Genomic DNA, 8,740 nt, shown 5'->3' on the forward strand with positions numbered 1-8,740 from the left:
GAATGAATCAATTCAGACAACAGTTATTATGTGATGTTGTCCAAGGTTCATTCATACAATGGTTTATTTTTGCTGTTGTCTGAATGGATCAATTCAGACAACAGTTATTATTTCAATGTTGTCCAAGGTTTATTCAGACAATGGTTGATTTTTGATGTTGTCTGAATGGATCAATTCAGACAACAGTTATTATTTCAATGTTGTCCAAGGTTTATTCAGACAATGGTTGATTTTTGATGTTGTCTGATTGTTCAATCACACAACTGTTATTCATTGTCTGTTGTGCAATAACTTTTAAGTCAATACTTGCTAAAAGATATTGTCTGATTTGGTTTCACACAACTGTTTTTATTCATCTGTTGTCACATTATCTTCAGACAATGCACCCTAAATGCTGTTGTCTGAAGTTAGATTCCCCTAGGCCTCATCATATGGCCCTTGGGCCCTAAGCCTGCCCGGCCCGTTTAGGGTAGGGTATGGGTCACACAAATAAAGCCCGGCCCTACCCTACGGCCCCGCCCGATTGAGCCTGTAAGGGCTAGGCCCGGCCCGGCCCTAACCCGGCCCTAAAATTTATATTTTATTTTTGTTATTTTCTATTACATGTGTTATATGTATAAAACTATGGAAGTGTAGAAAATTATTTCAATCTGCCATATTAGGAAATGAGTCTTTTAAAATTGAGCCATATTTTGAGAAGAAGAAAATAATTTTTTTTAAAGAATTAACCGTTAATTCGGCAAAAACGCCGCCATTTTAATATAATCTTATGGGTATTTTAATATTTACCAATAATTACTGTTAACTAATTAACTGTAATAATTACAAAGCTATTATTTCAAATTGGACAATATATTCATGTAATACCAATTTTGAAATAAATCAAGTAATCAACATAACTAAAAATAATCAATTGGTCGAGTTGAAACCTTTTTACCAATGTAATGTTAACTTCTTAATGAGCAAAATGGGGGACGAAATGGAATTTTTTAAAATGCACCGCTGGATGTTATTTTCATATGAATATATGTTAGTGGTAGAAATTTCAGCAATTTCCTCCTTCTTTTGGACCTCGATCTACCCGGTCAACTCAATACCCTAAATAGAACATAAAACAAATATGCTCTTAACCGGTCCTTGGCAATTCACTTTTTTCGATATTTCAGCTCCCACACTCTCATGGGTAGGGGGTCTACTTATGGATGTCAAAATTCCGCAACGTTTGTCCGCGCATGGTGCCGCTCCTCTTAGGGAAGTTTGTTTGTGCAAAGCGTTGACCGCTCCGTTAGGTGCCTTATTCACGGCGGATCGACCTAATTTCTTTACACAATACCTATCACTATTGTATAAACATATAAGAATTTTCCGATTGATCGATTTTCATTTCAAAATTTTTGGATCGCACATAATTCTTATGTCTTGTAATGTATAACTAGTTTATTAGGCTTGTTACCCTCCATGAGCAAAATGGGGGATGAAATGGAATTTTTTAAAATGAACCGTTGGATGTTGTTTGCATATGAATATATGTTAGTGGTAGAAATTTAAATAATTTCCGCATTCGGTTGGACCTTGATCTACCCGGTCAACTCAATACCCTAAATAGAACATAAAACAAATATGCTCTTAACCGGTCCTTGGCAATTCACTTTTTTTTATCTTTCAGCTCCCACACTCTCATGGGTAGGGGGTCTACTTACGGATGTCAAAATTCCGCAACGTTTGTCCGCGCATGGTGCCGCTCCCCTTAGGGAAGTTTGCTTGTGCAAAGCGTTGACCGCTCCGTTAGGCGCCTTATTCACGGCGGATCGGCCTAATTTCTTTACACAATACCTATCACTATTGTATAAACATATAAGAATTTTCCGATTGATCGATTTTCATTTCAAATTTTTTGGATCGCACATAATTCTTATATGTCTTGTAATGTATAACTAGTTTGTTAGGCTTGTTACCCTCCATGAGCAAAATGGGGGACGAAATGGAATTTTTTAAAACGAACCGTTGGATGTTGTTTGTATATGAATATATGTTAGTGGTAGAAATTTCAGCAATTTCCTCCTTTTGGACCTCGATCTACCCGGCAACTCAATACCCTAAATAGAACATAAAACAAATATGTTCTTAACCGGTCCTTGGAAATTCACTTTTTTTTTCTTTCAGCTCCCACACTCTCATGGGTAGGGGGTCTACTTACGGATGTCAAAATTCCGCAACGTTTGTCCGCGCATGGTGCCGGAGCCCCTTAGGGAAGTTTGCTTGTGCAAAGCGTTGACCGCTCCGTTAGGTGCCTTATTCACGGCGGATCGGCCTAATTTCTTTACACAATACCTATCACTATTGTATAAACATATAAGAATTTTCCGATTGATCGATTTTCATTTCAAATTTTTTGGATCGCACATAATTCTTATATGTCTTGTAATGTATAACTAGTTTATTAGGCTTGTTACCCTCCATGAGCAAAATGGGGGACGAAATGGAATTTTTTAAAATGAACCGCTGGATGTTGTTTGTATATGAATATATGTTAGTGGTAGAAATTTCAGCAATTTCCTCCTCCTTTTGGATCTCGATCTACCCGGTCAACTCAATACCCTAAATAGAACATAAAACAAATATGTTCTTAACCGGTCCTTGGCAATTCACTTTTTTTTATCTTTCAGCTCCCACACTCTCATGGGTAGGGGGTCTACTTACGGATGTCAAAATTCTGCAACGTTTGTCCGCGCATGGTGCCGCTCCCCTTAGGGAAGTTTGCTTGTGCAAAGCGTTGACCGCTCCGTTAGGTGCCTTATTCACGGCGGATCGGCCTAATTTCTTTACACAATACCTATCACTATTGTATAAACATATAAGAATTTTCCGATTGATCGATTTTCATTTCAAATTTTTTGGATCGCACATAATTCTTATGTCTTGTAATGTATAACTAGTTTATTAGGCTTGTTACCCTCCATGAGCAAAATGGGGGACGAAATGGAATTTTTTAAAATGAACCGCTGGATGTTGTTTGCATATGAATATATGTTAGTGGTAGAAATTTCAATAATTTCCGCATTCGGTTGGACCTCGATCTACCCCGTCAACTCAATACCCTAAATAGAACATAAAACAAATATGCTCTTAACCGGTCCTTGGCAATTCACTTTTTTTTATCTTTCAGCTCCCACACTCTCATGGGTAGGGGGTCTACTTACGGATGTCAAAATTCCACAACGTTTGTCCGCGCATGGTGCCGCTCCCCTTAGGGAAGTTTGCTTGTGCAAAGCGTTGACCACTACGTTGGGCGCCTTATTCATGGCAGATCGGCCTAATTGTTGACTTTGACTAGCACTACTAAAAACAATTGCAATTGCTTCGCCTTTTTACTTCGGCAACAGTTGCCGTCGCAATTGACACCCTATTGCTACAGAAAATGTTCCGTCGCGATTAACCCTTATCATTTGCGACGGAAAATCTTTGCCGTAGTAATTTTGTGCTCAATTGCGACGGTTTTACCTCTTGCCTGGACATAAGATAAAAATTTCAATTTTAATTACAAATATGTTAGCTTATACCAATTTGCCTCCTAAATTTGTATGACTTATACATTGCATTTAAATTGTTGAGGTTCATTCTAAAGCAACCATGAAGTGAAAAATGAATTTGGAGAAACCAACCGCTCGATGGAGAAATTGTAATGTTTTATGGTGGTTGTAAAAAATCCAGCCAACTTGGTTCTCGTTTCGAATTCGATCAACTATGTCAAACTTAGTTACTTTTATAAATATATATTTATATATCATACACTCCAAAGGGTAACCTCTATCAATTCAAAGAAAATTAGAAAACTGACCGTTGGATGAGATTATTACAATAAATTATGAGTGTGGTAAAAAATTTAGCAAATTTCACGATATTGGCGAATCCGATCGAATTGGTCAACCGTAATCTTCGCACTAGCCCAAAAAAATTTCCCTCTTTTTTGTTTTTGATTTTCTTTTGTCCAAATTTCCTACTAACAAAACAACCCTAATTTTTTCCCTCTTTTTCCCAAAGTCCCAAACATCCCCGCGCGCTCTCTCTCTGTCTCTCTCGCCCCGAACCTCACCGCTCTCTCTCTCTGTCTCTCTCGTCAAAACCTATCTCAGTCCCTAACCTCACCGCTCTCTCTCTCGCCCCGAACCTCACCGCTCTCTCTCTCTGTATCTCTTCTTCGTTGAATTCAATCACTACGGATGGGTATTCTCTCTCCTTCTCGATCTGTCTATAGGGTTTTCTTCTTTCCAGATTCCCCGTTGGTTTTCTGTGGGTAACAATCGTTTTCTTCATGATTCCCCGTTGGTTTGCTTTCACCAGGATCTACGAGCTTTCTCCGTGGTCTCAAACGAGGATCCGATCTAAGAGCGTTAACTGGCGGTGGCTTTCTTCTCATCCAAATCAGAATTAGATGGTATGTCAGTGGCTCGATTTATATTCCTTAATTATGTGGATGAGATCTTAGAGTTTTAATTTTGTTTTCATCTACTCTTCCGCAGATGCCAGGCCTAAACCCTCTCATCCTCTTCGCAATGTTGTCGTCATTGTCTCTCCCCAATCCTCCGACCTCGCCGCCTACCTTTGACGCCTTCGTGATGCCATTGAAGAGCTCCAGAACCCGAAACACCATTCTTCGCCCGTATCATCCACCGCCATCACCAAATCGAATTTATGGTAATAATTATTACAAGTTTTTTTTGGGTTTTGGTTAGTTGATTAATTGATTTGGCTCTAAATATGTCTTACACATCTCATATCATCCACCACTCCAAAAAGGTCTGCTCTTCAATTGAATTTGGTTTTGATTCTAATATGGGTGATGCTGTTTACTTTGGTTTTGATTTTTTTGGCAAAACAGGTTTTTCTACAGTGATTGGAATGGTTAAGTCAGGGTTTAATACTTCGTGAATTGAACAGGTGATGAAGATCCTAACAAGAGAAACAAACTAGTTCAGGACTTGAATGATTTAACTGGAGAAGGAAACATTGAGAGTATGCTTGCAGTAGATTCAGTAGATTATTTACAGTCCTTTGTTTTGTAGCTACTTTACTGTATTTGTTAAAAGTCCTCTATATTTCTGATTCTCTTGGTTGGAATTGGACTTTATAGTGGATTGCGAGGCAACTCTTATTATATTGCTATCAACTTCAGTCATCCACTGGCTGAGCAACAGATAAAAGCTGTGGACAGAGTTTTGTCAGAACTAGATGTGTCTTCGATACCAAGGTTGATGGTGTGGAACAAGGTACAGTAAATCTGCTTTTTGGTGATTCAGTAACTAAACAATATATTGCAACTCTATCATGTTATCTGCTGATCGTGGAATAGGGTTTTTTTTTTTAAGTCAGATGATCGTTAAATTAGATGGGAAGTGATTCTGTTGATTCCATTTAGCCTACTGGACAAATGCTTTGCATGTTAAGTGTTATCTTAATTATACTCACTATAGTAATGGTATATGCAATCTATACATAAGATTGATGATAGACAACTATATATTTGCAGGTTGATAAGGTGAGCGATCCTGACAGCATCAGAACAGAAGCAGAAAAGAGAGATGATGTTGTTTGCATATCTGCTCTGAGTAGCCAGGGCTTGAATGATTTCTGCAGTGCAATCCAGGAAAAATTGAAGGTACTAATTGTTTCTCTGCCACGTTTTCATACTCTGAGTCATGTTTGTGCTCCTATAAGTTAAAAGATAAGAATGTCTTTTGTTTAACAGGACTCTATGGTATGGGTGGAAGCCTTGATCCCATTTGAAAAAGGAGAGCTTCTTAGTACCATACATAAGGTTGGAATGGTGGAGAGAACAGTAAGTATCCAGTGGATGTTGATTATTTCATACTATCTTCTCTTCTTCTTTTTTTCTTTTGTGAAGTAAAAACACTACACTATCCAAAGGTGTTAGCTTTGACAAATTGTCATGCTGTTTTGTGCATTTGAGAATTACTTAAGTTCAGTTTGCTATGTCTATGTGTGGTTTTGTATTTGTAATTGAAGCACCTAGTGTTTGCTCTTACTGTGTTTGTCTTGGCTCTAATTTGAGTAGAAAACTAAGGAAGAGAGGGAGAGGCAAATTGGGTCAAACTAGATATATCATGGAATAAGCACAGAGGAGTTTAGTTAGCTAAAAGGGTGAACGCTGGAAACATTTATAGGTGCGTCAATTATATGGTACTGCTGGAAACTTTTGTAGCTGCAGATAACATTAATTATATTATCTACACCACTCTTTTGTGTATGAACATTTTCTTTTGTTGATGATATGCAATGAAATCTTAACCCGCAAACATGGATGTATATCTCAGGTATGAGGAACTTGCTTCTAACCCTAACATGGAGTACATTGCTGGAGGTAAAACATGGATTACACTTGGTTTTGGATTTCAATGTTGTTATTGTGGATATCTTAAGTTGCTATTTATGATGACTAAGAATGAAACTTTTCATTGTTGCAGGTGCTACTCAAAACTCCATTTGAGTTGCACAGGTACTAAATGAATTGCTTTCTGTGATGCTCAAGTAATCCAATGATTTACGTCCTTTAATTGTCATGATTCACCATAAACTAATTTCTCTTTACTTTCTGCAGTGTACACGAACAAAACATGAACTTTTGGAACTCATGTGGTTTTATAACTTGCAACAAGTTATTTTAGTTTTCCACCAAATTTGCTCTAACTTATATCTCCCTTCACTACCAAATTGAAATTGTTAAATGGTGTCAAGTGGTGTTCTAAGACATAAAGCTAGGATATACTACTAAATGTTAATTTGCTTGAGCAGGCTTGGTCACAGTCTTTCAATTGTATCTCTTCTCAATATGTTCCAGCAATATATGAGCTATGAAGGAAGTTCTATTTGTACAAAGGAAGAGATTTATGTTCCAGCAATATATGTCAGAGTGGTAATTCATGATTAAAACTGGTATGTGATTACATTACTGCAGGTTGCTGAGGGGTAGATTCCACTCGTGGTAGCTAAAGGGTACTGAACAAGCTAGATTTACTATATATAATATGATTCAAAAAGTGATATCAACTAAAGGCAATCTCTTTTCCCTGTAGAGAGGAGATAGCACGTTATAAAGGACTTGATCCGACAGAGCGTTTACTAATGTTAAAAGCACTCTGTGAACTCCGAGCCGATGTATTTACTCCTTTGTCATTATTTTTTCTGTTTCTTAATGTCAAGTGGTGTACATACCGGATATCCTAGCTTTATGTTACCATTTGTTTTGGTATTTTGATGAGCCTCCTGCTAGCTAGTTTTAGTTTTTGCTTTAGTTATAGGCATGGTTAATGCAATGTGGACGCGTTTATGTTTTCCGGCTTTATGCAGTTATAGCCACTTAGGCAATGTTAATTCTTATGTAAATGTTGGGATGAATATTGCTGATGAATGAAATGGCTTTTGGAATCAAGGATGTGTTCAATTGTACAGAATGTATGTCTTCTCTTATATCTCAGACAATTCAAAACCAACAGCAAACCATTGTCTAACAAATGAACATGATGAAAAAAGAAAGAAAAATCTGTTGTCTGATGAAAACGAAGACCACAGAGAATTGAAAAGCTACAATTGTATGAATTGATAAACTACTACAGCATCTTGGGAGGCCATATGGTTGAAAAGAGACTTTAAGGATCCATGAAGCAAGAAAGCTGTAGTTCAAGAAAATCTCAGACAACAGTTTATTTTAGGATGCAAAAGTATGAAGCAATGATACACAATGGCTTTAATAGTTTTGCTCTTGTCTTGTTTAAAGTCAGTCAATAGCATTCAATTACTTTGCAGATGTACAAGCTTCCTTCAGACAACAGTTTTTTACAAATCAATGTTCTCTAAATTTTCATTACACGTCCATATTCTTCTAGGGTCTGTCAACTGAAATTACTTTGCACAAGAGTTAAGTTGCCAATTGCTGTTGTTCTTCGTGGTATTCAGACAACAGAAAATTGTGTAGTCGCTGTCGTAGTAAACTTTATCAGACGACAGTTTTTGGTATTATTGCTGTTGTTCTTCGTGGTATTCAGACAACAGACAATTGTGTAGTCGTTGTCGTAGTAAACTTTATCAGACGACAGTTTTTTCGTATTGTCTGATTATGTATCAGACGGCATTGAGATAGACAACAGCAAACTGTATAATCAGACGACAGTGAAAAACTGTCGTCTGATTGAAAAATTGGTGTAGTGAAAAGGCGAAATAACGAAGACCACAAGACAACTATCAAGCCCCACCTTCCCTACAATTCCAATAATTCAACAAATAGTTTCTAATACATTGGAAATGGGGACTAGGAAGGTAATCAGAACTGCCAAAGTTCTAAAATAACATACCACAACAAAGCTTTAGCCTTGTGCCACAGTTAATCTTCACTTTTTATTAAGGGAAATTTTTAAGAACGGTACATGAACTTAAGGCCACTCCGAATTAAGGTGACCAACTTTTATATAACCCAACATAAGTACATGGGCTTTGAAACCCGACCTACCTTCCATACATGCCGTTATCTCCTCTGTTATGGAGAGTGCCACCTGTCATATTTACAAGGTCAATCCGCTCTTCAAGTTTGATTGAAAAAAAAACTGGTATGTAACACTAGCAATTGCTATGGACACCCAAGACTTCTCTGTACACCCAATTCTCTCTCTCCTTACCATCTTCCTTCAGTACATCCCAGCACAAAATCAAGAATTGGGGTGGCTTTAGG

The 8,740-nt window shown here is 37.4% G+C and overlaps 1 long non-coding RNA gene across 1 annotated transcript; it reads left to right on the forward strand.

The window, feature by feature from the left end:
- The first annotated feature begins 6,920 nt into the window (after positions 1–6,920).
- LOC133742219 (uncharacterized) lies at positions 6,921–7,447 on the forward strand. The gene is made up of 2 exons (XR_009862432.1): positions 6,921–7,011; positions 7,092–7,447. It is a non-coding gene; the product is annotated as an uncharacterized LOC133742219 (long non-coding RNA).
- Positions 7,448–8,740: the final 1,293 nt, after the last annotated feature.

Source organism: Rosa rugosa, chromosome 4, assembly GCF_958449725.1.
Source record: "Rosa rugosa chromosome 4, drRosRugo1.1, whole genome shotgun sequence".
Classification (NCBI taxonomy): Eukaryota; Viridiplantae; Streptophyta; class Magnoliopsida; order Rosales; family Rosaceae; genus Rosa; species Rosa rugosa.